The sequence below is a fragment of the Hyla sarda genome, unplaced genomic scaffold (assembly GCF_029499605.1).
Source record: "Hyla sarda isolate aHylSar1 unplaced genomic scaffold, aHylSar1.hap1 scaffold_1620, whole genome shotgun sequence".
Lineage (NCBI taxonomy): Eukaryota > Metazoa > Chordata > Amphibia > Anura > Hylidae > Hyla > Hyla sarda.
Genome location: NW_026608258.1, coordinates 36,875 through 64,139, shown reverse-complemented (window position 1 = coordinate 64,139; position 27,265 = coordinate 36,875). Strand labels below are relative to the sequence as shown.

At 46.1% G+C, this 27,265-nt stretch overlaps 12 non-coding genes across 12 annotated transcripts; all 12 read right to left on the bottom strand.

The window, feature by feature from the left end:
- Positions 1–646: 646 nt before the first annotated feature.
- Positions 647–837, bottom strand: LOC130311257 (U2 spliceosomal RNA). Its single transcript, XR_008859670.1, has one exon. It is a non-coding gene; the product is annotated as a U2 spliceosomal RNA (small nuclear RNA).
- Positions 838–2,925: 2,088 nt separating this feature from the next.
- LOC130311256 (U2 spliceosomal RNA) lies at positions 2,926–3,116 on the bottom strand. The gene has a single exon (XR_008859669.1). It is a non-coding gene; the product is annotated as a U2 spliceosomal RNA (small nuclear RNA).
- Positions 3,117–5,197: 2,081 nt separating this feature from the next.
- Positions 5,198–5,388, bottom strand: LOC130311255 (U2 spliceosomal RNA). Its single transcript, XR_008859668.1, has one exon. It is a non-coding gene; the product is annotated as a U2 spliceosomal RNA (small nuclear RNA).
- Positions 5,389–7,482: 2,094 nt separating this feature from the next.
- On the bottom strand, positions 7,483–7,673 carry LOC130311254 (U2 spliceosomal RNA). The gene has a single exon (XR_008859667.1). It is a non-coding gene; the product is annotated as a U2 spliceosomal RNA (small nuclear RNA).
- Positions 7,674–9,759: 2,086 nt separating this feature from the next.
- Positions 9,760–9,950, bottom strand: LOC130311253 (U2 spliceosomal RNA). Its single transcript, XR_008859666.1, has one exon. It is a non-coding gene; the product is annotated as a U2 spliceosomal RNA (small nuclear RNA).
- A 2,092-nt stretch (positions 9,951–12,042) lies between these two features.
- LOC130311252 (U2 spliceosomal RNA) lies at positions 12,043–12,233 on the bottom strand. Its single transcript, XR_008859665.1, has one exon. It is a non-coding gene; the product is annotated as a U2 spliceosomal RNA (small nuclear RNA).
- Positions 12,234–14,327: 2,094 nt separating this feature from the next.
- Positions 14,328–14,518, bottom strand: LOC130311267 (U2 spliceosomal RNA). Its single transcript, XR_008859679.1, has one exon. It is a non-coding gene; the product is annotated as a U2 spliceosomal RNA (small nuclear RNA).
- Positions 14,519–16,582: 2,064 nt separating this feature from the next.
- On the bottom strand, positions 16,583–16,774 carry LOC130311269 (U2 spliceosomal RNA). Its single transcript, XR_008859681.1, has one exon. It is a non-coding gene; the product is annotated as a U2 spliceosomal RNA (small nuclear RNA).
- Positions 16,775–18,860: 2,086 nt separating this feature from the next.
- Positions 18,861–19,051, bottom strand: LOC130311250 (U2 spliceosomal RNA). Its single transcript, XR_008859663.1, has one exon. It is a non-coding gene; the product is annotated as a U2 spliceosomal RNA (small nuclear RNA).
- A 2,085-nt stretch (positions 19,052–21,136) lies between these two features.
- Positions 21,137–21,327, bottom strand: LOC130311249 (U2 spliceosomal RNA). The gene has a single exon (XR_008859662.1). It is a non-coding gene; the product is annotated as a U2 spliceosomal RNA (small nuclear RNA).
- Positions 21,328–23,409: 2,082 nt separating this feature from the next.
- LOC130311248 (U2 spliceosomal RNA) lies at positions 23,410–23,600 on the bottom strand. Its single transcript, XR_008859661.1, has one exon. It is a non-coding gene; the product is annotated as a U2 spliceosomal RNA (small nuclear RNA).
- A 2,083-nt stretch (positions 23,601–25,683) lies between these two features.
- LOC130311247 (U2 spliceosomal RNA) lies at positions 25,684–25,874 on the bottom strand. Its single transcript, XR_008859660.1, has one exon. It is a non-coding gene; the product is annotated as a U2 spliceosomal RNA (small nuclear RNA).
- Between the last annotated feature and the right edge of the window lie 1,391 nt (positions 25,875–27,265).

The window sequence follows — 27,265 nt, the reverse complement described above, 5'->3', positions numbered from 1 at the left end:
ATAGCCTAACCCTCTGTACTTTGGTCTATATTGATGCGGGACATAGACAGCCAGCTGATGACCAATCCATTAGTGCTGGATGGCTGGAAGCATTTGTCTTTGCCTTTGCAATACCACAGAAGCAATGCATGGTCAATGTACAGCAATGACACACCTGTGTGAACAGCCAGGAGACCCCCCCCCCCCCCCATGTTATGTTACATAGTTACATAGTTAGTACGGTCGAAAAAAGACATATGTCCATCAAGTTCAACCAGGGAATTAAGGGGTAGGGGTGTGGCGCGATATTGGGGAAGGGATGAGATTTTATATTTCTTCATAAGCATTAATCTTATTTTGTCAATTAGGAACATTCAGCACCCACCCGCTATCAAGGCAGCTGCCTATCATGTCATGCCCTACCTGCACAGGTGTGCTGGCTACTCAAATGATCCAATTAAGGAGGCCATTTAGTCAGCAGCAGCAGAAGTCCTGTGCCTGGACGCTCCAACAGCGGCCAGACACAAGCAGAAGCAGCAGAAGCAGCAGCAGCAGCACCACCTTTTGTTTTTTGGCTGCAGCAGCAAGGCCCACAGGGCTGGCTAGCTGGCTAGCCAGCAAGCAGGTAGCAATGAAAGTAGGAATCTTTCTTTTTAACCCTGTAAGGGGGTGGTGCACTGTACCCGAAGATACTGCCATATCGGGTCAATGCATAGGGCGACGGAAGCAAGCTTCGAAATCGGCCCCCGTTCTCAAAAATCCATTTAATATATGGTCCCCAGATAGGGGACGTATCAGATATTAAACTGATAAGAACAGATACTACACTTGATCTTAGCCAAAAGGCCGAGAAGCGATAACCGTGAAAGGGGCGGGCCCAACAAGGTCCCCTTCATGGGCACTATCACTGCTTGCTGTCAGGGAGGCTGCCAGACAATTTTCCATGCACACTCTGGGCTGGGGGGCAGTCAACCACCAGTACACACAGCAGAACCTAAACCCATACCATTATTGCTAAGCAGCAAGACAGGGGCCCATTGCACTCCCACGGGGCCTTTTTAAATGCAATCCATAACCCGGATTTGCCAGGAACCCTTCTTACTCCTCCTACTTGCATGTGACACTGGGCTTAGGATCTGCATAGGAAACACACACACAAGCACACACCTACCTTTGTTGCCTGCAGATGCCTCCTTGGCTGTCCCCAAACGGTATCAAACCAACACCCACGGGAAGCTGTAAGCATAGAGGACATGCCTGCACCCCATTGGACTTACCTGTGTGGGTTAAATCCGGGTTATTTGACAACCTATGGCGGTGATGGTTCTGCTCAGGCAGAGCAGTGCTGATGCTCCTCATAAAGCTGTCGCTGCTGTGAAGGTTCTAGGTGACATCACAAATCCCTATGGTTACATACACAACAAAGCTGGGTTGTTGTTGTTTACACTCTGCAAGGCCTGTGGAAGTGAGTGACATCATAGCACTGTAGTTCTGAGGGTTCTAGATGGATGCAACAATCTCCTGTTGCTTCTATGAAGGCCGTAATAGACGACATCACCAAACAGCTCCATAGTCACATACACAGCAAAGGAGAGATGTTGTTTACACCTAGTGATGTCAGTGGTATTGAGTGACATCACAGCACAGTGCTAAGGCTCCTGGGCCTGGACACAGCAGCGGCTGCAATATCTCAACGGAGAATACGTTTATATATATGTGTGTGTGTGCGCGTATATATATATATATATATATATATATATATATATATATATATATATTCTCCGCCGAAATCACTTTTAAACCCATTTCCACCTTTTTTTCCCTTCTCTTCCTCTTACTTTTTTTTCACGTTTTTTTACGTTTTTCTCCTTTTCGCCTCTTTTCTGGGCGTATTATTCTTCTTTTTCTTCTTTTTTTTCGTCTAATGCATACCCCATCAGTGCAGCAATGCTTATTCAATACCGCCAGCAGATGGAGACATTGGGGGATAATTTTCTAAGGATTTATACTGATTTTTCCTGTCTGAATTTGTCGCACAGAAAGTTGCAGGCCAAATATGTGTGACATTTCTGCGACTTTAGCTTCTAGAGCATTTTTACAACATTATACATAGGTGCTGAATACATAAAAAGCGACTGTTCAGCGACAGACAAGTCGCATCGGCTGAAAGTAGGCCAGAATGTCAGTCCATGTTGGAGCAGGTTTAGATACAGTCTAAAGTATAGATCTCAAAGTCTGTGCACAGAATTTAGCAAGGGCCTCGCACCTTCTGATGCATCAGGTAGGTGCACAATAGCATAGCCTAACCCTCTGTACTTTGGTCTATATTGATGCGGGACATAGACAGCCAGCTGATGACCAATCCATTAGTGCAATGGATGGCTGGAAGCATTTGTCTTTGCCTTTGCAATACCACAGAAGCAATGCATGGTCAATGTACAGCAATGACACACCTGTGTGAACAGCCAGGAGACCCCCCCCCCCCCCCCATGTTATGTTACATAGTTACATAGTTAGTACGGTCGAAAAAAGACATATGTCCATCAAGTTCAACCAGGGAATTAAGGGGTAGGGGTGTGGCGCGATATTGGGGAAGGGATGAGATTTTATATTTCTTCATAAGCATTAATCTTATTTTGTCAATTAGGAACATTCAGCACCCACCCGCTATCAAGGCAGCTGCCTATCATGTCATGCCCTACCTGCACAGGTGTGCTGGCTACTCAAATGATCCAATTAAGGAGGCCATTTAGTCAGCAGCAGCAGAAGTCCTGTGCCTGGACGCTCCAACAGCGGCCAGACACAAGCAGAAGCAGCAGAAGCAGCAGCAGCAGCACCACCTTTTGTTTTTTGGCTGCAGCAGCAAGGCCCACAGGGCTGGCTAGCTGGCTAGCCAGCAAGCAGGTAGCAATGAAAGTAGGAATCTTTCTTTTTAACCCTGTAAGGGGGTGGTGCACTGTACCCGAAGATACTGCCATATCGGGTCAATGCATAGGGCGACGGAAGCAAGCTTCGAAATCGGCCCCCGTTCTCAAAAATCCATTTAATATATGGTCCCCAGATAGGGGACGTATCAGATATTAAACTGATAAGAACAGATACTACACTTGATCTTAGCCAAAAGGCCGAGAAGCGATAACCGTGAAAGGGGCGGGCCCAACAAGGTCCCCTTCATGGGCACTATCACTGCTTGCTGTCAGGGAGGCTGCCAGACAATTTTCCATGCACACTCTGGGCTGGGGGGCAGTCAACCACCAGTACACACAGCAGAACCTAAACCCATACCATTATTGCTAAGCAGCAAGACAGGGGCCCATTGCACTCCCACGGGGCCTTTTTAAATGCAATCCATAACCCGGATTTGCCAGGAACCCTTCTTACTCCTCCTACTTGCATGTGACACTGGGCTTAGGATCTGCATAGGAAACACACACACAAGCACACACCTACCTTTGTTGCCTGCAGATGCCTCCTTGGCTGTCCCCAAACGGTATCAAACCAACACCCACGGGAAGCTGTAAGCATAGAGGACATGCCTGCACCCCATTGGACTTACCTGTGTGGGTTAAATCCGGGTTATTTGACAACCTATGGCGGTGATGGTTCTGCTCAGGCAGAGCAGTGCTGATGCTCCTCATAAAGCTGTCGCTGCTGTGAAGGTTCTAGGTGACATCACAAATCCCTATGGTTACATACACAACAAAGCTGGGTTGTTGTTGTTTACACTCTGCAAGGCCTGTGGAAGTGAGTGACATCATAGCACTGTAGTTCTGAGGGTTCTAGATGGATGCAACAATCTCCTGTTGCTTCTATGAAGGCCATAATAGACGACATCACCAAACAGCTCCATAGTCACATACACAGCAAAGGAGAGATGTTGTTTACACCTAGTGATGTCAGTGGTATTGAGTGACATCACAGCACAGTGCTAAGGCTCCTGGGCCTGGACACAGCAGCGGCTGCAATATCTCAACGGAGAATACGTTTATATATATGTGTGTGTGTGCGCGTATATATATATATATATATATATATATATATATATATATATATATTTCTCCGCCGAAATCACTTTTAAACCCATTTCCACCTTTTTTTCCCTTCTCTTCCTCTTACTTTTTTTTCACGTTTTTTTACGTTTTTCTCCTTTTCGCCTCTTTTCTGGGCGTATTATTCTTCTTTTTCTTCTTTTTTTTCGTCTAATGCATACCCCATCAGTGCAGCAATGCTTATTCAATACCGCCAGCAGATGGAGACACTGGGGGATAATTTTCTAAGGATTTATACTGATTTTTCCTGTCTGAATTTGTCGCACAGAAAGTTGCAGGCCAAATATGTGTGACATTTCTGCGACTTTAGCTTCTAGAGCATTTTTACAACATTATACATAGGTGCTGAATACATAAAAAGCGACTGTTCAGCGACAGACAAGTCGCATCGGCTGAAAGTAGGCCAGAATGTCAGTCCATGTTGGAGCAGGTTTAGATACAGTCTAAAGTATAGATCTCAAAGTCTGTGCACAGAATTTAGCAAGGGCCTCGCACCTTCTGATGCATCAGGTAGGTGCACAATAGCATAGCCTAACCCTCTGTACTTTGGTCTATATTGATGCGGGACATAGACAGCCAGCTGATGACCAATCCATTAGTGCAATGGATGGCTGGAAGCATTTGTCTTTGCCTTTGCAATACCACAGAAGCAATGCATGGTCAATGTACAGCAATGACACACCTGTGTGAACAGCCAGGAGACCCCCCCCCCATGTTATGTTACATAGTTACATAGTTAGTACGGTCGAAAAAAGACATATGTCCATCAAGTTCAACCAGGGAATTAAGGGGTAGGGGTGTGGCGCGATATTGGGGAAGGGATGAGATTTTATATTTCTTCATAAGCATTAATCTTATTTTGTCAATTAGGAACATTCAGCACCCACCCGCTATCAAGGCAGCTGCCTATCATGTCATGCCCTACCTGCACAGGTGTGCTGGCTACTCAAATGATCCAATTAAGGAGGCCATTTAGTCAGCAGCAGCAGAAGTCCTGTGCCTGGACGCTCCAACAGCGGCCAGACACAAGCAGAAGCAGCAGAAGCAGCAGCAGCAGCACCACCTTTTGTTTTTTGGCTGCAGCAGCAAGGCCCACAGGGCTGGCTAGCTGGCTAGCCAGCAAGCAGGTAGCAATGAAAGTAGGAATCTTTCTTTTTAACCCTGTAAGGGGGTGGTGCACTGTACCCGAAGATACTGCCATATCGGGTCAATGCATAGGGCGACGGAAGCAAGCTTCGAAATCGGCCCCCGTTCTCAAAAATCCATTTAATATATGGTCCCCAGATAGGGGACGTATCAGATATTAAACTGATAAGAACAGATACTACACTTGATCTTAGCCAAAAGGCCGAGAAGCGATAACCGTGAAAGGGGCGGGCCCAACAAGGTCCCCTTCATGGGCACTATCACTGCTTGCTGTCAGGGAGGCTGCCAGACAATTTTCCATGCACACTCTGGGCTGGGGGGCAGTCAACCACCAGTACACACAGCAGAACCTAAACCCATACCATTATTGCTAAGCAGCAAGACAGGGGCCCATTGCACTCCCACGGGGCCTTTTTAAATGCAATCCATAACCCGTATTTGCCAGGAACCCTTCTTACTCCTCCTACTTGCATGTGACACTGGGCTTAGGATCTGCATAGGAAACACACACACAAGCACACACCTACCTTTGTTGCCTGCAGATGCCTCCTTGGCTGTCCCCAAACGGTATCAAACCAACACCCACGGGAAGCTGTAAGCATAGAGGACATGCCTGCACCCCATTGGACTTACCTGTGTGGGTTAAATCCGGGTTATTTGACAACCTATGGCGGTGATGGTTCTGCTCAGGCAGAGCAGTGCTGATGCTCCTCATAAAGCTGTCGCTGCTGTGAAGGTTCTAGGTGACATCACAAATCCCTATGGTTACATACACAACAAAGCTGGGTTGTTGTTGTTTACACTCTGCAAGGCCTGTGGAAGTGAGTGACATCATAGCACTGTAGTTCTGAGGGTTCTAGATGGATGCAACAATCTCCTGTTGCTTCTATGAAGGCCATAATAGACGACATCACCAAACAGCTCCATAGTCACATACACAGCAAAGGAGAGATGTTGTTTACACCTAGTGATGTCAGTGGTATTGAGTGACATCACAGCACAGTGCTAAGGCTCCTGGGCCTGGACACAGCAGCGGCTGCAATATCTCAACGGAGAATACGTTTATATATATGTGTGTGTGTGCGCGTATATATATATATATATATATATATATATATATATATATATATATTTCTCCGCCGAAATCACTTTTAAACCCATTTCCACCTTTTTTTCCCTTCTCTTCCTCTTACTTTTTTTTCACGTTTTTTTACGTTTTTCTCCTTTTCGCCTCTTTTCTGGGCGTATTATTCTTCTTTTTCTTCTTTTTTTTCGTCTAATGCATACCCCATCAGTGCAGCAATGCTTATTCAATACCGCCAGCAGATGGAGACACTGGGGGATAATTTTCTAAGGATTTATACTGATTTTTCCTGTCTGAATTTGTCGCACAGAAAGTTGCAGGCCAAATATGTGTGACATTTCTGCGACTTTAGCTTCTAGAGCATTTTTACAACATTATACATAGGTGCTGAATACATAAAAAGCGACTGTTCAGCGACAGACAAGTCGCATCGGCTGAAAGTAGGCCAGAATGTCAGTCCATGTTGGAGCAGGTTTAGATACAGTCTAAAGTATAGATCTCAAAGTCTGTGCACAGAATTTAGCAAGGGCCTCGCACCTTCTGATGCATCAGGTAGGTGCACAATAGCATAGCCTAACCCTCTGTACTTTGGTCTATATTGATGCGGGACATAGACAGCCAGCTGATGACCAATCCATTAGTGCAATGGATGGCTGGAAGCATTTGTCTTTGCCTTTGCAATACCACAGAAGCAATGCATGGTCAATGTACAGCAATGACACACCTGTGTGAACAGCCAGGAGACCCCCCCCCCCCCCCCCCCCCCCATGTTATGTTACATAGTTACATAGTTAGTACGGTCGAAAAAAGACATATGTCCATCAAGTTCAACCAGGGAATTAAGGGGTAGGGGTGTGGCGCGATATTGGGGAAGGGATGAGATTTTATATTTCTTCATAAGCATTAATCTTATTTTGTCAATTAGGAACATTCAGCACCCACCCGCTATCAAGGCAGCTGCCTATCATGTCATGCCCTACCTGCACAGGTGTGCTGGCTACTCAAATGATCCAATTAAGGAGGCCATTTAGTCAGCAGCAGCAGAAGTCCTGTGCCTGGACGCTCCAACAGCGGCCAGACACAAGCAGAAGCAGCAGAAGCAGCAGCAGCAGCACCACCTTTTGTTTTTTGGCTGCAGCAGCAAGGCCCACAGGGCTGGCTAGCTGGCTAGCCAGCAAGCAGGTAGCAATGAAAGTAGGAATCTTTCTTTTTAACCCTGTAAGGGGGTGGTGCACTGTACCCGAAGATACTGCCATATCGGGTCAATGCATAGGGCGACGGAAGCAAGCTTCGAAATCGGCCCCCGTTCTCAAAAATCCATTTAATATATGGTCCCCAGATAGGGGACGTATCAGATATTAAACTGATAAGAACAGATACTACACTTGATCTTAGCCAAAAGGCCGAGAAGCGATAACCGTGAAAGGGGCGGGCCCAACAAGGTCCCCTTCATGGGCACTATCACTGCTTGCTGTCAGGGAGGCTGCCAGACAATTTTCCATGCACACTCTGGGCTGGGGGGCAGTCAACCACCAGTACACACAGCAGAACCTAAACCCATACCATTATTGCTAAGCAGCAAGACAGGGGCCCATTGCACTCCCACGGGGCCTTATTAAATGCAATCCATAACCCGGATTTGCCAGGAACCCTTCTTACTCCTCCTACTTGCATGTGACACTGGGCTTAGGATCTGCATAGGAAACACACACACAAGCACACACCTACCTTTGTTGCCTGCAGATGCCTCCTTGGCTGTCCCCAAACGGTATCAAACCAACACCCACGGGAAGCTGTAAGCATAGAGGACATGCCTGCACCCCATTGGACTTACCTGTGTGGGTTAAATCCGGGTTATTTGACAACCTATGGCGGTGATGGTTCTGCTCAGGCAGAGCAGTGCTGATGCTCCTCATAAAGCTGTCGCTGCTGTGAAGGTTCTAGGTGACATCACAAATCCCTATGGTTACATACACAACAAAGCTGGGTTGTTGTTGTTTACACTCTGCAAGGCCTGTGGAAGTGAGTGACATCATAGCACTGTAGTTCTGAGGGTTCTAGATGGATGCAACAATCTCCTGTTGCTTCTATGAAGGCCATAATAGACGACATCACCAAACAGCTCCATAGTCACATACACAGCAAAGGAGAGATGTTGTTTACACCTAGTGATGTCAGTGGTATTGAGTGACATCACAGCACAGTGCTAAGGCTCCTGGGCCTGGACACAGCAGCGGCTGCAATATCTCAACGGAGAATACGTTTATATATATGTGTGTGTGTGCGCGTATATATATATATATATATATATATATATATATATATATATATTTCTCCGCCGAAATCACTTTTAAACCCATTTCCACCTTTTTTTCCCTTCTCTTCCTCTTACTTTTTTTTCACGTTTTTTTACGTTTTTCTCCTTTTCGCCTCTTTTCTGGGCGTATTATTCTTCTTTTTCTTCTTTTTTTTCGTCTAATGCATACCCCATCAGTGCAGCAATGCTTATTCAATACCGCCAGCAGATGGAGACACTGGGGGATAATTTTCTAAGGATTTATACTGATTTTTCCTGTCTGAATTTGTCGCACAGAAAGTTGCAGGCCAAATATGTGTGACATTTCTGCGACTTTAGCTTCTAGAGCATTTTTACAACATTATACATAGGTGCTGAATACATAAAAAGCGACTGTTCAGCGACAGACAAGTCGCATCGGCTGAAAGTAGGCCAGAATGTCAGTCCATGTTGGAGCAGGTTTAGATACAGTCTAAAGTATAGATCTCAAAGTCTGTGCACAGAATTTAGCAAGGGCCTCGCACCTTCTGATGCATCAGGTAGGTGCACAATAGCATAGCCTAACCCTCTGTACTTTGGTCTATATTGATGCGGGACATAGACAGCCAGCTGATGACCAATCCATTAGTGCAATGGATGGCTGGAAGCATTTGTCTTTGCCTTTGCAATACCACAGAAGCAATGCATGGTCAATGTACAGCAATGACACACCTGTGTGAACAGCCAGGAGACCCCCCCCCCCCCCCCCATGTTATGTTACATAGTTACATAGTTAGTACGGTCGAAAAAAGACATATGTCCATCAAGTTCAACCAGGGAATTAAGGGGTAGGGGTGTGGCGCGATATTGGGGAAGGGATGAGATTTTATATTTCTTCATAAGCATTAATCTTATTTTGTCAATTAGGAACATTCAGCACCCACCCGCTATCAAGGCAGCTGCCTATCATGTCATGCCCTACCTGCACAGGTGTGCTGGCTACTCAAATGATCCAATTAAGGAGGCCATTTAGTCAGCAGCAGCAGAAGTCCTGTGCCTGGACGCTCCAACAGCGGCCAGACACAAGCAGAAGCAGCAGAAGCAGCAGCAGCAGCACCACCTTTTGTTTTTTGGCTGCAGCAGCAAGGCCCACAGGGCTGGCTAGCTGGCTAGCCAGCAAGCAGGTAGCAATGAAAGTAGGAATCTTTCTTTTTAACCCTGTAAGGGGGTGGTGCACTGTACCCGAAGATACTGCCATATCGGGTCAATGCATAGGGCGACGGAAGCAAGCTTCGAAATCGGCCCCCGTTCTCAAAAATCCATTTAATATATGGTCCCCAGATAGGGGACGTATCAGATATTAAACTGATAAGAACAGATACTACACTTGATCTTAGCCAAAAGGCCGAGAAGCGATAACCGTGAAAGGGGCGGGCCCAACAAGGTCCCCTTCATGGGCACTATCACTGCTTGCTGTCAGGGAGGCTGCCAGACAATTTTCCATGCACACTCTGGGCTGGGGGGCAGTCAACCACCAGTACACACAGCAGAACCTAAACCCATACCATTATTGCTAAGCAGCAAGACAGGGGCCCATTGCACTCCCACGGGGCCTTTTTAAATGCAATCCATAACCCGGATTTGCCAGGAACCCTTCTTACTCCTCCTACTTGCATGTGACACTGGGCTTAGGATCTGCATAGGAAACACACACACAAGCACACACCTACCTTTGTTGCCTGCAGATGCCTCCTTGGCTGTCCCCAAACGGTATCAAACCAACACCCACGGGAAGCTGTAAGCATAGAGGACATGCCTGCACCCCATTGGACTTACCTGTGTGGGTTAAATCCGGGTTATTTGACAACCTATGGCGGTGATGGTTCTGCTCAGGCAGAGCAGTGCTGATGCTCCTCATAAAGCTGTCGCTGCTGTGAAGGTTCTAGGTGACATCACAAATCCCTTTGGTTACATACACAACAAAGCTGGGTTGTTGTTGTTTACACTCTGCAAGGCCTGTGGAAGTGAGTGACATCATAGCACTGTAGTTCTGAGGGTTCTAGATGGATGCAACAATCTCCTGTTGCTTCTATGAAGGCCATAATAGACGACATCACCAAACAGCTCCATAGTCACATACACAGCAAAGGAGAGATGTTGTTTACACCTAGTGATGTCAGTGGTATTGAGTGACATCACAGCACAGTGCTAAGGCTCCTGGGCCTGGACACAGCAGCGGCTGCAATATCTCAACGGAGAATACGTTTATATATATGTGTGTGTGTGCGCGTATATATATATATATATATATATATATATATATATATATATATATATATTCTCCGCCGAAATCACTTTTAAACCCATTTCCACCTTTTTTTCCCTTCTCTTCCTCTTACTTTTTTTTCACGTTTTTTTACGTTTTTCTCCTTTTCGCCTCTTTTCTGGGCGTATTATTCTTCTTTTTCTTCTTTTTTTTCGTCTAATGCATACCCCATCAGTGCAGCAATGCTTATTCAATACCGCCAGCAGATGGAGACACTGGGGGATAATTTTCTAAGGATTTATACTGATTTTTCCTGTCTGAATTTGTCGCACAGAAAGTTGCAGGCCAAATATGTGTGACATTTCTGCGACTTTAGCTTCTAGAGCATTTTTACAACATTATACATAGGTGCTGAATACATAAAAAGCGACTGTTCAGCGACAGACAAGTCGCATCGGCTGAAAGTAGGCCAGAATGTCAGTCCATGTTGGAGCAGGTTTAGATACAGTCTAAAGTATAGATCTCAAAGTCTGTGCACAGAATTTAGCAAGGGCCTCGCACCTTCTGATGCATCAGGTAGGTGCACAATAGCATAGCCTAACCCTCTGTACTTTGGTCTATATTGATGCGGGACATAGACAGCCAGCTGATGACCAATCCATTAGTGCAATGGATGGCTGGAAGCATTTGTCTTTGCCTTTGCAATACCACAGAAGCAATGCATGGTCAATGTACAGCAATGACACACCTGTGTGAACAGCCAGGAGACCCCCCCCCCCCCCCCCCATGTTATGTTACATAGTTACATAGTTAGTACGGTCGAAAAAAGACATATGTCCATCAAGTTCAACCAGGGAATTAAGGGGTAGGGGTGTGGCGCGATATTGGGGAAGGGATGAGATTTTATATTTCTTCATAAGCATTAATCTTATTTTGTCAATTAGGAACATTCAGCACCCACCCGCTATCAAGGCAGCTGCCTATCATGTCATGCCCTACCTGCACAGGTGTGCTGGCTACTCAAATGATCCAATTAAGGAGGCCATTTAGTCAGCAGCAGCAGAAGTCCTGTGCCTGGACGCTCCAACAGCGGCCAGACACAAGCAGAAGCAGCAGAAGCAGCAGCAGCAGCACCACCTTTTGTTTTTTGGCTGCAGCAGCAAGGCCCACAGGGCTGGCTAGCTGGCTAGCCAGCAAGCAGGTAGCAATGAAAGTAGGAATCTTTCTTTTTAACCCTGTAAGGGGGTGGTGCACTGTACCCGAAGATACTGCCATATCGGGTCAATGCATAGGGCGACGGAAGCAAGCTTCGAAATCGGCCCCCGTTCTCAAAAATCCATTTAATATATGGTCCCCAGATAGGGGACGTATCAGATATTAAACTGATAAGAACAGATACTACACTTGATCTTAGCCAAAAGGCCGAGAAGCGATAACCGTGAAAGGGGCGGGCCCAACAAGGTCCCCTTCATGGGCACTATCACTGCTTGCTGTCAGGGAGGCTGCCAGACAATTTTCCATGCACACTCTGGGCTGGGGGGCAGTCAACCACCAGTACACACAGCAGAACCTAAACCCATACCATTATTGCTAAGCAGCAAGACAGGGGCCCATTGCACTCCCACGGGGCCTTTTTAAATGCAATCCATAACCCGGATTTGCCAGGAACCCTTCTTACTCCTCCTACTTGCATGTGACACTGGGCTTAGGATCTGCATAGGAAACACACACACAAGCACACACCTACCTTTGTTGCCTGCAGATGCCTCCTTGGCTGTCCCCAAACGGTATCAAACCAACACCCACGGGAAGCTGTAAGCATAGAGGACATGCCTGCACCCCATTGGACTTACCTGTGTGGGTTAAATCCGGGTTATTTGACAACCTATGGCGGTGATGGTTCTGCTCAGGCAGAGCAGTGCTGATGCTCCTCATAAAGCTGTCGCTGCTGTGAAGGTTCTAGGTGACATCACAAATCCCTATGGTTACATACACAACAAAGCTGGGTTGTTGTTGTTTACACTCTGCAAGGCCTGTGGAAGTGAGTGACATCATAGCACTGTAGTTCTGAGGGTTCTAGATGGATGCAACAATCTCCTGTTGCTTCTATGAAGGCCATAATAGACGACATCACCAAACAGCTCCATAGTCACATACACAGCAAAGGAGAGATGTTGTTTACACCTAGTGATGTCAGTGGTATTGAGTGACATCACAGCACAGTGCTAAGGCTCCTGGGCCTGGACACAGCAGCGGCTGCAATATCTCAACGGAGAATACGTTTATATATATGTGTGTGTGTGCGCGTATATATATATATATATATATATATATATATATATATATATATATATATTTCTCCGCCGAAATCACTTTTAAACCCATTTCCACCTTTTTTTCCCTTCTCTTCCTCTTACTTTTTTTTCACGTTTTTTTACGTTTTTCTCCTTTTCGCCTCTTTTCTGGGCGTATTATTCTTCTTTTTCTTCTTTTTTTTCGTCTAATGCATACCCCATCAGTGCAGCAATGCTTATTCAATACCGCCAGCAGATGGAGACACTGGGGGATAATTTTCTAAGGATTTATACTGATTTTTCCTGTCTGAATTTGTCGCACAGAAAGTTGCAGGCCAAATATGTGTGACATTTCTGCGACTTTAGCTTCTAGAGCATTTTTACAACATTATACATAGGTGCTGAATACATAAAAAGCGACTGTTCAGCGACAGACAAGTCGCATCGGCTGAAAGTAGGCCAGAATGTCAGTCCATGTTGGAGCAGGTTTAGATACAGTCTAAAGTATAGATCTCAAAGTCTGTGCACAGAATTTAGCAAGGGCCTCGCACCTTCTGATGCATCAGGTAGGTGCACAATAGCATAGCCTAACCCTCTGTACTTTGGTCTATATTGATGCGGGACATAGACAGCCAGCTGATGACCAATCCATTAGTGCAATGGATGGCTGGAAGCATTTGTCTTTGCCTTTGCAATACCACAGAAGCAATGCATGGTCAATGTACAGCAATGACACACCTGTGTGAACAGCCAGGAGACCCCCCCCCCCCCCCCCCCATGTTATGTTACATAGTTACATAGTTAGTACGGTCGAAAAAAGACATATGTCCATCAAGTTCAACCAGGGAATTAAGGGGTAGGGGTGTGGCGCGATATTGGGGAAGGGATGAGATTTTATATTTCTTCATAAGCATTAATCTTATTTTGTCAATTAGGAACATTCAGCACCCACCCGCTATCAAGGCAGCTGCCTATCATGTCATGCCCTACCTGCACAGGTGTGCTGGCTACTCAAATGATCCAATTAAGGAGGCCATTTAGTCAGCAGCAGCAGAAGTCCTGTGCCTGGACGCTCCAACAGCGGCCAGACACAAGCAGAAGCAGCAGAAGCAGCAGCAGCAGCACCACCTTTTGTTTTTTGGCTGCAGCAGCAAGGCCCACAGGGCTGGCTAGCTGGCTAGCCAGCAAGCAGGTAGCAATGAAAGTAGGAATCTTTCTTTTTAACCCTGTAAGGGGGTGGTGCACTGTACCCGAAGATACTGCCATATCGGGTCAATGCATAGGGCGACGGAAGCAAGCTTCGAAATCGGCCCCCGTTCTAAAAAATCCATTTAATATATGGTCCCCAGATAGGGGACGTATCAGATATTAAACTGATAAGAACAGATACTACACTTGATCTTAGCCAAAAGGCCGAGAAGCGATAACCGTGAAAGGGGCGGGCCCAACAAGGTCCCCTTCATGGGCACTATCACTGCTTGCTGTCAGGGAGGCTGCCAGACAATTTTCCATGCACACTCTGGGCTGGGGGGCAGTCAACCACCAGTACACACAGCAGAACCTAAACCCATACCATTATTGCTAAGCAGCAAGACAGGGGCCCATTGCACTCCCACGGGGCCTTTTTAAATGCAATCCATAACCCGGATTTGCCAGGAACCCTTCTTACTCCTCCTACTTGCATGTGACACTGGGCTTAGGATCTGCATAGGAAACACACACACAAGCACACACCTACCTTTGTTGCCTGCAGATGCCTCCTTGGCTGTCCCCAAACGGTATCAAACCAACACCCACGGGAAGCTGTAAGCATAGAGGACATGCCTGCACCCCATTGGACTTACCTGTGTGGGTTAAATCCGGGTTATTTGACAACCTATGGCGGTGATGGTTCTGCTCAGGCAGAGCAGTGCTGATGCTCCTCATAAAGCTGTCGCTGCTGTGAAGGTTCTAGGTGACATCACAAATCCCTATGGTTACATACACAACAAAGCTGGGTTGTTGTTGTTTACACTCTGCAAGGCCTGTGGAAGTGAGTGACATCATAGCACTGTAGTTCTGAGGGTTCTAGATGGATGCAACAATCTCCTGTTGCTTCTATGAAGGCCATAATAGACGACATCACCAAACAGCTCCATAGTCACATACACAGCAAAGGAGAGATGTTGTTTACACCTAGTGATGTCAGTGGTATTGAGTGACATCACAGCACAGTGCTAAGGCTCCTGGGCCTGGACACAGCAGCGGCTGCAATATCTCAACGGAGAATACGTTTATATATATGTGTGTGTGTGCGCGTATATATATATATATATATATATATATATATATATATATATATATTTCTCCGCCGAAATCACTTTTAAACCCATTTCCACCTTTTTTTCCCTTCTCTTCCTCTTACTTTTTTTTCACGTTTTTTTACGTTTTTCTCCTTTTCGCCTCTTTTCTGGGCGTATTATTCTTCTTTTTCTTCTTTTTTTTCGTCTAATGCATACCCCATCAGTGCAGCAATGCTTATTCAATACCGCCAGCAGATGGAGACACTGGGGGATAATTTTCTAAGGATTTATACTGATTTTTCCTGTCTGAATTTGTCGCACAGAAAGTTGCAGGCCAAATATGTGTGACATTTCTGCGACTTTAGCTTCTAGAGCATTTTTACAACATTATACATAGGTGCTGAATACATAAAAAGCGACTGTTCAGCGACAGACAAGTCGCATCGGCTGAAAGTAGGCCAGAATGTCAGTCCATGTTGGAGCAGGTTTAGATACAGTCTAAAGTATAGATCTCAAAGTCTGTGCACAGAATTTAGCAAGGGCCTCGCACCTTCTGATGCATCAGGTAGGTGCACAATAGCATAGCCTAACCCTCTGTACTTTGGTCTATATTGATGCGGGACATAGACAGCCAGCTGATGACCAATCCATTAGTGCAATGGATGGCTGGAAGCATTTGTCTTTGCCTTTGCAATACCACAGAAGCAATGCATGGTCAATGTACAGCAATGACACACCTGTGTGAACAGCCAGGAGACCCCCCCCCCCCCCCCCCCCCATGTTATCGAAAAAAGACATATGTCCATCAAGTTCAACCAGGGAATTAAGGGGTAGGGGTGTGGCGCGATATTGGGGAAGGGATGAGATTTTATATTTCTTCATAAGCATTAATCTTATTTTGTCAATTAGGAACATTCAGCACCCACCGCTATCAAGGCAGCTGCCTATCATGTCATGCCCTACCTGCACAGGTGTGCTGGCTACTCAAATGATCCAATTAAGGAGGCCATTTAGTCAGCAGCAGCAGAAGTCCTGTGCCTGGACGCTCCAACAGCGGCCAGACACAAGCAGAAGCAGCAGAAGCAGCAGCAGCAGCACCACCTTTTGTTTTTTGGCTGCAGCAGCAAGGCCCACAGGGCTGGCTAGCTGGCTAGCCAGCAAGCAGGTAGCAATGAAAGTAGGAATCTTTCTTTTTAACCCTGTAAGGGGGTGGTGCACTGTACCCGAAGATACTGCCATATCGGGTCAATGCATAGGGCGACGGAAGCAAAGCTTCGAAATCGGCCCCCGTTCTCAAAAATCCATTTAATATATGGTCCCCAGATAGGGGACGTATCAGATATTAAACTGATAAGAACAGATACTACACTTGATCTTAGCCAAAAGGCCGAGAAGCGATAACCGTGAAAGGGGCGGGCCCAACAAGGTCCCCTTCATGGGCACTATCACTGCTTGCTGTCAGGGAGGCTGCCAGACAATTTTCCATGCACACTCTGGGCTGGGGGGCAGTCAACCACCAGTACACACAGCAGAACCTAAACCCATACCATTATTGCTAAGCAGCAAGACAGGGGCCCATTGCACTCCCACGGGGCCTTTTTAAATGCAATCCATAACCCGGATTTGCCAGGAACCCTTCTTACTCCTCCTACTTGCATGTGACACTGGGCTTAGGATCTGCATAGGAAACACACACACAAGCACACACCTACCTTTGTTGCCTGCAGATGCCTCCTTGGCTGTCCCCAAACGGTATCAAACCAACACCCACGGGAAGCTGTAAGCATAGAGGACATGCCTGCACCCCATTGGACTTACCTGTGTGGGTTAAATCCGGGTTATTTGACAACCTATGGCGGTGATGGTTCTGCTCAGGCAGAGCAGTGCTGATGCTCCTCATAAAGCTGTCGCTGCTGTGAAGGTTCTAGGTGACATCACAAATCCCTATGGTTACATACACAACAAAGCTGGGTTGTTGTTGTTTACACTCTGCAAGGCCTGTGGAAGTGAGTGACATCATAGCACTGTAGTTCTGAGGGTTCTAGATGGATGCAACAATCTCCTGTTGCTTCTATGAAGGCCATAATAGACGACATCACCAAACAGCTCCATAGTCACATACACAGCAAAGGAGAGATGTTGTTTACACCTAGTGATGTCAGTGGTATTGAGTGACATCACAGCACAGTGCTAAGGCTCCTGGGCCTGGACACAGCAGCGGCTGCAATATCTCAACGGAGAATACGTTTATATATATGTGTGTGTGTGCGCGTATATATATATATATATATATATATATATATATATATATATTTCTCCGCCGAAATCACTTTTAAACCCATTTCCACCTTTTTTTCCCTTCTCTTCCTCTTACTTTTTTTTCACGTTTTTTTACGTTTTCTCCTTTTCGCCTCTTTTCTGGGCGTATTATTCTTCTTTTTCTTCTTTTTTTTCGTCTAATGCATACCCCATCAGTGCAGCAATGCTTATTCAATACCGCCAGCAGATGGAGACACTGGGGGATAATTTTCTAAGGATTTATACTGATTTTTCCTGTCTGAATTTGTCGCACAGAAAGTTGCAGGCCAAATATGTGTGACATTTCTGCGACTTTAGCTTCTAGAGCATTTTTACAACATTATACATAGGTGCTGAATACATAAAAAGCGACTGTTCAGCGACAGACAAGTCGCATCGGCTGAAAGTAGGCCAGAATGTCAGTCCATGTTGGAGCAGGTTTAGATACAGTCTAAAGTATAGATCTCAAAGTCTGTGCACAGAATTTAGCAAGGGCCTTGCACCTTCTGATGCATCAGGTAGGTGCACAATAGCATAGCCTAACCCTCTGTACTTTGGTCTATATTGATGCGGGACATAGACAGCCAGCTGATGACCAATCCATTAGTGCAATGGATGGCTGGAAGCATTTGTCTTTGCCTTTGCAATACCACAGAAGCAATGCATGGTCAATGTACAGCAATGACACACCTGTGTGAACAGCCAGGAGACCCCCCCCCCCCCCCCCCCCATGTTATGTTACATAGTTACATAGTTAGTACGGTCGAAAAAAGACATATGTCCATCAAGTTCAACCAGGGAATTAAGGGGTAGGGGTGTGGCGCGATATTGAGGAAGGGATGAGATTTTATATTTCTTCATAAGCATTAATCTTATTTTGTCAATTAGGAACATTCAGCACCCACCCGCTATCAAGGCAGCTGCCTATCATGTCATGCCCTACCTGCACAGGTGTGCTGGCTACTCAAATGATCCAATTAAGGAGGCCATTTAGTCAGCAGCAGCAGAAGTCCTGTGCCTGGACGCTCCAACAGCGGCCAGACACAAGCAGAAGCAGCAGAAGCAGCAGCAGCAGCACCACCTTTTGTTTTTTGGCTGCAGCAGCAAGGCCCACAGGGCTGGCTAGCTGGCTAGCCAGCAAGCAGGTAGCAATGAAAGTAGGAATCTTTCTTTTTAACCCTGTAAGGGGGTGGTGCACTGTACCCGAAGATACTGCCATATCGGGTCAATGCATAGGGCGACGGAAGCAAGCTTCGAAATCGGCCCCCGTTCTCAAAAATCCATTTAATATATGGTCCCCAGATAGGGGACGTATCAGATATTAAACTGATAAGAACAGATACTACACTTGATCTTAGCCAAAAGGCCGAGAAGCGATAACCGTGAAAGGGGCGGGCCCAACAAGGTCCCCTTCATGGGCACTATCACTGCTTGCTGTCAGGGAGGCTGCCAGACAATTTTCCATGCACACTCTGGGCTGGGGGGCAGTCAACCACCAGTACACACAGCAGAACCTAAACCCATACCATTATTGCTAAGCAGCAAGACAGGGGCCCATTGCACTCCCACGGGGCCTTTTTAAATGCAATCCATAACCCGGATTTGCCAGGAACCCTTCTTACTCCTCCTACTTGCATGTGACACTGGGCTTAGGATCTGCATAGGAAACACACACACAAGCACACACCTACCTTTGTTGCCTGCAGATGCCTCCTTGGCTGTCCCCAAACGGTATCAAACCAACACCCACGGGAAGCTGTAAGCATAGAGGACATGCCTGCACCCCATTGGACTTACCTGTGTGGGTTAAATCCGGGTTATTTGACAACCTATGGCGGTGATGGTTCTGCTCAGGCAGAGCAGTGCTGATGCTCCTCATAAAGCTGTCGCTGCTGTGAAGGTTCTAGGTGACATCACAAATCCCTATGGTTACATACACAACAAAGCTGGGTTGTTGTTGTTTACACTCTGCAAGGCCTGTGGAAGTGAGTGACATCATAGCACTGTAGTTCTGAGGGTTCTAGATGGATGCAACAATCTCCTGTTGCTTCTATGAAGGCCATAATAGACGACATCACCAAACAGCTCCATAGTCACATACACAGCAAAGGAGAGATGTTGTTTACACCTAGTGATGTCAGTGGTATTGAGTGACATCACAGCACAGTGCTAAGGCTCCTGGGCCTGGACACAGCAGCGGCTGCAATATCTCAACGGAGAATACGTTTATATATATGTGTGTGTGTGCGCGTATATATATATATATATATATATATATATATATATATATATATTTCTCCGCCGAAATCACTTTTAAACCCATTTCCACCTTTTTTTCCCTTCTCTTCCTCTTACTTTTTTTTCACGTTTTTTTACGTTTTTCTCCTTTTCGCCTCTTTTCTGGGCGTATTATTCTTCTTTTTCTTCTTTTTTTTCGTCTAATGCATACCCCATCAGTGCAGCAATGCTTATTCAATACCGCCAGCAGATGGAGACACTGGGGGATAATTTTCTAAGGATTTATACTGATTTTTCCTGTCTGAATTTGTCGCACAGAAAGTTGCAGGCCAAATATGTGTGACATTTCTGCGACTTTAGCTTCTAGAGCATTTTTACAACATTATACATAGGTGCTGAATACATAAAAAGCGACTGTTCAGCGACAGACAAGTCGCATCGGCTGAAAGTAGGCCAGAATGTCAGTCCATGTTGGAGCAGGTTTAGATACAGTCTAAAGTATAGATCTCAAAGTCTGTGCACAGAATTTAGCAAGGGCCTCGCACCTTCTGATGCATCAGGTAGGTGCACAATAGCATAGCCTAACCCTCTGTACTTTGGTCTATATTGATGCGGGACATAGACAGCCAGCTGATGACCAATCCATTAGTGCAATGGATGGCTGGAAGCATTTGTCTTTGCCTTTGCAATACCACAGAAGCAATGCATGGTCAATGTACAGCAATGACACACCTGTGTGAACAGCCAGGAGACCCCCCCCCCCCCCCCATGTTATGTTACATAGTTACATAGTTAGTACGGTCGAAAAAAGACATATGTCCATCAAGTTCAACCAGGGAATTAAGGGGTAGGGGTGTGGCGCGATATTGGGGAAGGGATGAGATTTTATATTTCTTCATAAGCATTAATCTTATTTTGTCAATTAGGAACATTCAGCACCCACCCGCTATCAAGGCAGCTGCCTATCATGTCATGCCCTACCTGCACAGGTGTGCTGGCTACTCAAATGATCCAATTAAGGAGGCCATTTAGTCAGCAGCAGCAGAAGTCCTGTGCCTGGACGCTCCAACAGCGGCCAGACACAAGCAGAAGCAGCAGAAGCAGCAGCAGCAGCACCACCTTTTGTTTTTTGGCTGCAGCAGCAAGGCCCACAGGGCTGGCTAGCTGGCTAGCCAGCAAGCAGGTAGCAATGAAAGTAGGAATCTTTCTTTTTAACCCTGTAAGGGGGTGGTGCACTGTACCCGAAGATACTGCCATATCGGGTCAATGCATAGGGCGACGGAAGCAAGCTTCGAAATCGGCCCCCGTTCTCAAAAATCCATTTAATATATGGTCCCCAGATAGGGGACGTATCAGATATTAAACTGATAAGAACAGATACTACACTTGATCTTAGCCAAAAGGCCGAGAAGCGATAACCGTGAAAGGGGCGGGCCCAACAAGGTCCCCTTCATGGGCACTATCACTGCTTGCTGTCAGGGAGGCTGCCAGACAATTTTCCATGCACACTCTGGGCTGGGGGGCAGTCAACCACCAGTACACACAGCAGAACCTAAACCCATACCATTATTGCTAAGCAGCAAGACAGGGGCCCATTGCACTCCCACGGGGCCTTTTTAAATGCAATCCATAACCCGGATTTGCCAGGAACCCTTCTTACTCCTCCTACTTGCATGTGACACTGGGCTTAGGATCTGCATAGGAAACACACACACAAGCACACACCTACCTTTGTTGCCTGCAGATGCCTCCTTGGCTGTCCCCAAACGGTATCAAACCAACACCCACGGGAAGCTGTAAGCATAGAGGACATGCCTGCACCCCATTGGACTTACCTGTGTGGGTTAAATCCGGGTTATTTGACAACCTATGGCGGTGATGGTTTTGCTCAGGCAGAGCAGTGCTGATGCTCCTCATAAAGCTGTCGCTGCTGTGAAGGTTCTAGGTGACATCACAAATCCCTATGGTTACATACACAACAAAGCTGGGTTGTTGTTGTTTACACTCTGCAAGGCCTGTGGAAGTGAGTGACATCATAGCACTGTAGTTCTGAGGGCTCTAGATGGATGCAACAATCTCCTGTTGCTTCTATGAAGGCCATAATAGACGACATCACCAAACAGCTCCATAGTCACATACACAGCAAAGGAGAGATGTTGTTTACACCTAGTGATGTCAGTGGTATTGAGTGACATCACAGCACAGTGCTAAGGCTCCTGGGCCTGGACACAGCAGCGGCTGCAATATCTCAACGGAGAATACGTTTATATATATGTGTGTGTGTGCGCGTATATATATATATATATATATATATATATATATATATATATATATTTCTCCGCCGAAATCACTTTTAAACCCATTTCCACCTTTTTTTCCCTTCTCTTCCTCTTACTTTTTTTTCACGTTTTTTTACGTTTTTCTCCTTTTCGCCTCTTTTCTGGGCGTATTATTCTTCTTTTTCTTCTTTTTTTTCGTCTAATGCATACCCCATCAGTGCAGCAATGCTTATTCAATACCGCCAGCAGATGGAGACACTGGGGGATAATTTTCTAAGGATTTATACTGATTTTTCCTGTCTGAATTTGTCGCACAGAAAGTTGCAGGCCAAATATGTGTGACATTTCTGCGACTTTAGCTTCTAGAGCATTTTTACAACATTATACATAGGTGCTGAATACATAAAAAGCGACTGTTCAGCGACAGACAAGTCGCATCGGCTGAAAGTAGGCCAGAATGTCAGTCCATGTTGGAGCAGGTTTAGATACAGTCTAAAGTATAGATCTCAAAGTCTGTGCACAGAATTTAGCAAGGGCCTCGCACCTTCTGATGCATCAGGTAGGTGCACAATAGCATAGCCTAACCCTCTGTACTTTGGTCTATATTGATGCGGGACATAGACAGCCAGCTGATGACCAATCCATTAGTGCAATGGATGGCTGGAAGCATTTGTCTTTGCCTTTGCAATACCACAGAAGCAATGCATGGTCAATGTACAGCAATGACACACCTGTGTGAACAGCCAGGAGACCCCCCCCCCCATGTTATGTTACATAGTTACATAGTTAGTACGGTCGAAAAAAGACATATGTCCATCAAGTTCAACCAGGGAATTAAGGGGTAGGGGTGTGGCGCGATATTGGGGAAGGGATGAGATTTTATATTTCGTCATAAGCATTAATCTTATTTTGTCAATTAGGAACATTCAGCACCCACCCGCTATCAAGGCAGCTGCCTATCATGTCATGCCCTACCTGCACAGGTGTGCTGGCTACTCAAATGATCCAATTAAGGAGGCCATTTAGTCAGCAGCAGCAGAAGTCCTGTGCCTGGACGCTCCAACAGCGGCCAGACACAAGCAGAAGCAGCAGAAGCAGCAGCAGCAGCACCACCTTTTGTTTTTTGGCTGCAGCAGCAAGGCCCACAGGGCTGGCTAGCTGGCTAGCCAGCAAGCAGGTAGCAATGAAAGTAGGAATCTTTCTTTTTAACCCTGTAAGGGGGTGGTGCACTGTACCCGAAGATACTGCCATATCGGGTCAATGCATAGGGCGACGGAAGCAAGCTTCGAAATCGGCCCCCGTTCTCAAAAATCCATTTAATATATGGTCCCCAGATAGGGGACGTATCAGATATTAAACTGATAAGAACAGATACTACACTTGATCTTAGCCAAAAGGCCGAGAAGCGATAACCGTGAAAGGGGCGGGCCCAACAAGGTCCCCTTCATGGGCACTATCACTGCTTGCTGTCAGGGAGGCTGCCAGACAATTTTCCATGCACACTCTGGGCTGGGGGGCAGTCAACCACCAGTACACACAGCAGAACCTAAACCCATACCATTATTGCTAAGCAGCAAGACAGGGGCCCATTGCACTCCCACGGGGCCTTTTTAAATGCAATCCATAACCCGGATTTGCCAGGAACCCTTCTTACTCCTCCTACTTGCATGTGACACTGGGCTTAGGATCTGCATAGGAAACACACACACAAGCACACACCTACCTTTGTTGCCTGCAGATGCCTCCTTGGCTGTCCCCAAACGGTATCAAACCAACACCCACGGGAAGCTGTAAGCATAGAGGACATGCCTGCACCCCATTGGACTTACCTGTGTGGGTTAAATCCGGGTTATTTGACAACCTATGGCGGTGATGGTTCTGCTCAGGCAGAGCAGTGCTGATGCTCCTCATAAAGCTGTCGCTGCTGTGAAGGTTCTAGGTGACATCACAAATCCCTATGGTTACATACACAACAAAGCTGGGTTGTTGTTGTTTACACTCTGCAAGGCCTGTGGAAGTGAGTGACATCATAGCACTGTAGTTCTGAGGGTTCTAGATGGATGCAACAATCTCCTGTTGCTTCTATGAAGGCCATAATAGACGACATCACCAAACAGCTCCATAGTCACATACACAGCAAAGGAGAGATGTTGTTTACACCTAGTGATGTCAGTGGTATTGAGTGACATCACAGCACAGTGCTAAGGCTCCTGGGCCTGGACACAGCAGCGGCTGCAATATCTCAACGGAGAATACGTTTATATATATGTGTGTGTGTGCGCGTATATATATATATATATATATATATATATATATATATATATATATTTCTCCGCCGAAATCACTTTTAAACCCATTTCCACCTTTTTTTCCCTTCTCTTCCTCTTACTTTTTTTTCACGTTTTTTTACGTTTTTCTCCTTTTCGCCTCTTTTCTGGGCGTATTATTCTTCTTTTTCTTCTTTTTTTTCGTCTAATGCATACCCCATCAGTGCAGCAATGCTTATTCAATACCGCCAGCAGATGGAGACACTGGGGGATAATTTTCTAAGGATTTATACTGATTTTTCCTGTCTGAATTTGTCGCACAGAAAGTTGCAGGCCAAATATGTGTGACATTTCTGCGACTTTAGCTTCTAGAGCATTTTTACAACATTATACATAGGTGCTGAATACATAAAAAGCGACTGTTCAGCGACAGACAAGTCGCATCGGCTGAAAGTAGGCCAGAATGTCAGTCCATGTTGGAGCAGGTTTAGATACAGTCTAAAGTATAGATCTCAAAGTCTGTGCACAGAATTTAGCAAGGGCCTCGCACCTTCTGATGCATCAGGTAGGTGCACAATAGCATAGCCTAACCCTCTGTACTTTGGTCTATATTGATGCGGGACATAGACAGCCAGCTGATGACCAATCCATTAGTGCAATGGATGGCTGGAAGCATTTGTCTTTGCCTTTGCAATACCACAGAAGCAATGCATGGTCAATGTACAGCAATGACACACCTGTGTGAACAGCCAGGAGACCCCCCCCCCCCATGTTATGTTACATAGTTACATAGTTAGTACGGTCGAAAAAAGACATATGTCCATCAAGTTCAACCAGGGAATTAAGGGGTAGGGGTGTGGCGCGATATTGGGGAAGGGATGAGATTTTATATTTCGTCATAAGCATTAATCTTATTTTGTCAATTAGGAACATTCAGCACCCACCCGCTATCAAGGCAGCTGCCTATCATGTCATGCCCTACCTGCACAGGTGTGCTGGCTACTCAAATGATCCAATTAAGGAGGCCATTTAGTCAGCAGCAGCAGAAGTCCTGTGCCTGGACGCTCCAACAGCGGCCAGACACAAGCAGAAGCAGCAGAAGCAGCAGCAGCAGCACCACCTTTTGTTTTTTGGCTGCAGCAGCAAGGCCCACAGGGCTGGCTAGCTGGCTAGCCAGCAAGCAGGTAGCAATGAAAGTAGGAATCTTTCTTTTTAACCCTGTAAGGGGGTGGTGCACTGTACCCGAAGATACTGCCATATCGGGTCAATGCATAGGGCGACGGAAGCAAGCTTCGAAATCGGCCCCCGTTCTCAAAAATCCATTTAATATATGGTCCCCAGATAGGGGACGTATCAGATATTAAACTGATAAGAACAGATACTACACTTGATCTTAGCCAAAAGGCCGAGAAGCGATAACCGTGAAAGGGGCGGGCCCAACAAGGTCCCCTTCATGGGCACTATCACTGCTTGCTGTCAGGGAGGCTGCCAGACAATTTTCCATGCACACTCTGGGCTGGGGGGCAGTCAACCACCAGTACACACAGCAGAACCTAAACCCATACCATTATTGCTAAGCAGCAAGACAGGGGCCCATTGCACTCCCACGGGGCCTTTTTAAATGCAATCCATAACCCGGATTTGCCAGGAACCCTTCTTACTCCTCCTACTTGCATGTGACACTGGGCTTAGGATCTGCATAGGAAACACACACACAAGCACACACCTACCTTTGTTGCCTGCAGATGCCTCCTTGGCTGTCCCCAAACGGTATCAAACCAACACCCACGGGAAGCTGTAAGCATAGAGGACATGCCTGCACCCCATTGGACTTACCTGTGTGGGTTAAATCCGGGTTATTTGACAACCTATGGCGGTGATGGTTCTGCTCAGGCAGAGCAGTGCTGATGCTCCTCATAAAGCTGTCGCTGCTGTGAAGGTTCTAGGTGACATCACAAATCCCTATGGTTACATACACAACAAAGCTGGGTTGTTGTTGTTTACACTCTGCAAGGCCTGTGGAAGTGAGTGACATCATAGCACTGTAGTTCTGAGGGTTCTAGATGGATGCAACAATCTCCTGTTGCTTCTATGAAGGCCATAATAGACGACATCACCAAACAGCTCCATAGTCACATACACAGCAAAGGAGAGATGTTGTTTACACCTAGTGATGTCAGTGGTATTGAGTGACATCACAGCACAGTGCTAAGGCTCCTGGGCCTGGACACAGCAGCGGCTGCAATATCTCAACGGAGAATACGTTTATATATATGTGTGTGTGTGCGCGTATATATATATATATATATATATATATATATATATATATATATTTCTCCGCCGAAATCACTTTTAAACCCATTTCCACCTTTTTTTCCCTTCTCTTCCTCTTACTTTTTTTTCACGTTTTTTTACGTTTTTCTCCTTTTCGCCTCTTTTCTGGGCGTATTATTCTTCTTTTTCTTCTTTTTTTTCGTCTAATGCATACCCCATCAGTGCAGCAATGCTTATTCAATACCGCCAGCAGATGGAGACACTGGGGGATAATTTTCTAAGGATTTATACTGATTTTTCCTGTCTGAATTTGTCGCACAGAAAGTTGCAGGCCAAATATGTGTGACATTTCTGCGACTTTAGCTTCTAGAGCATTTTTACAACATTATACATAGGTGCTGAATACATAAAAAGCGACTGTTCAGCGACAGACAAGTCGCATCGGCTGAAAGTAGGCCAGAATGTCAGTCCATGTTGGAGCAGGTTTAGATACAGTCTAAAGTATAGATCTCAAAGTCTGTGCACAGAATTTAG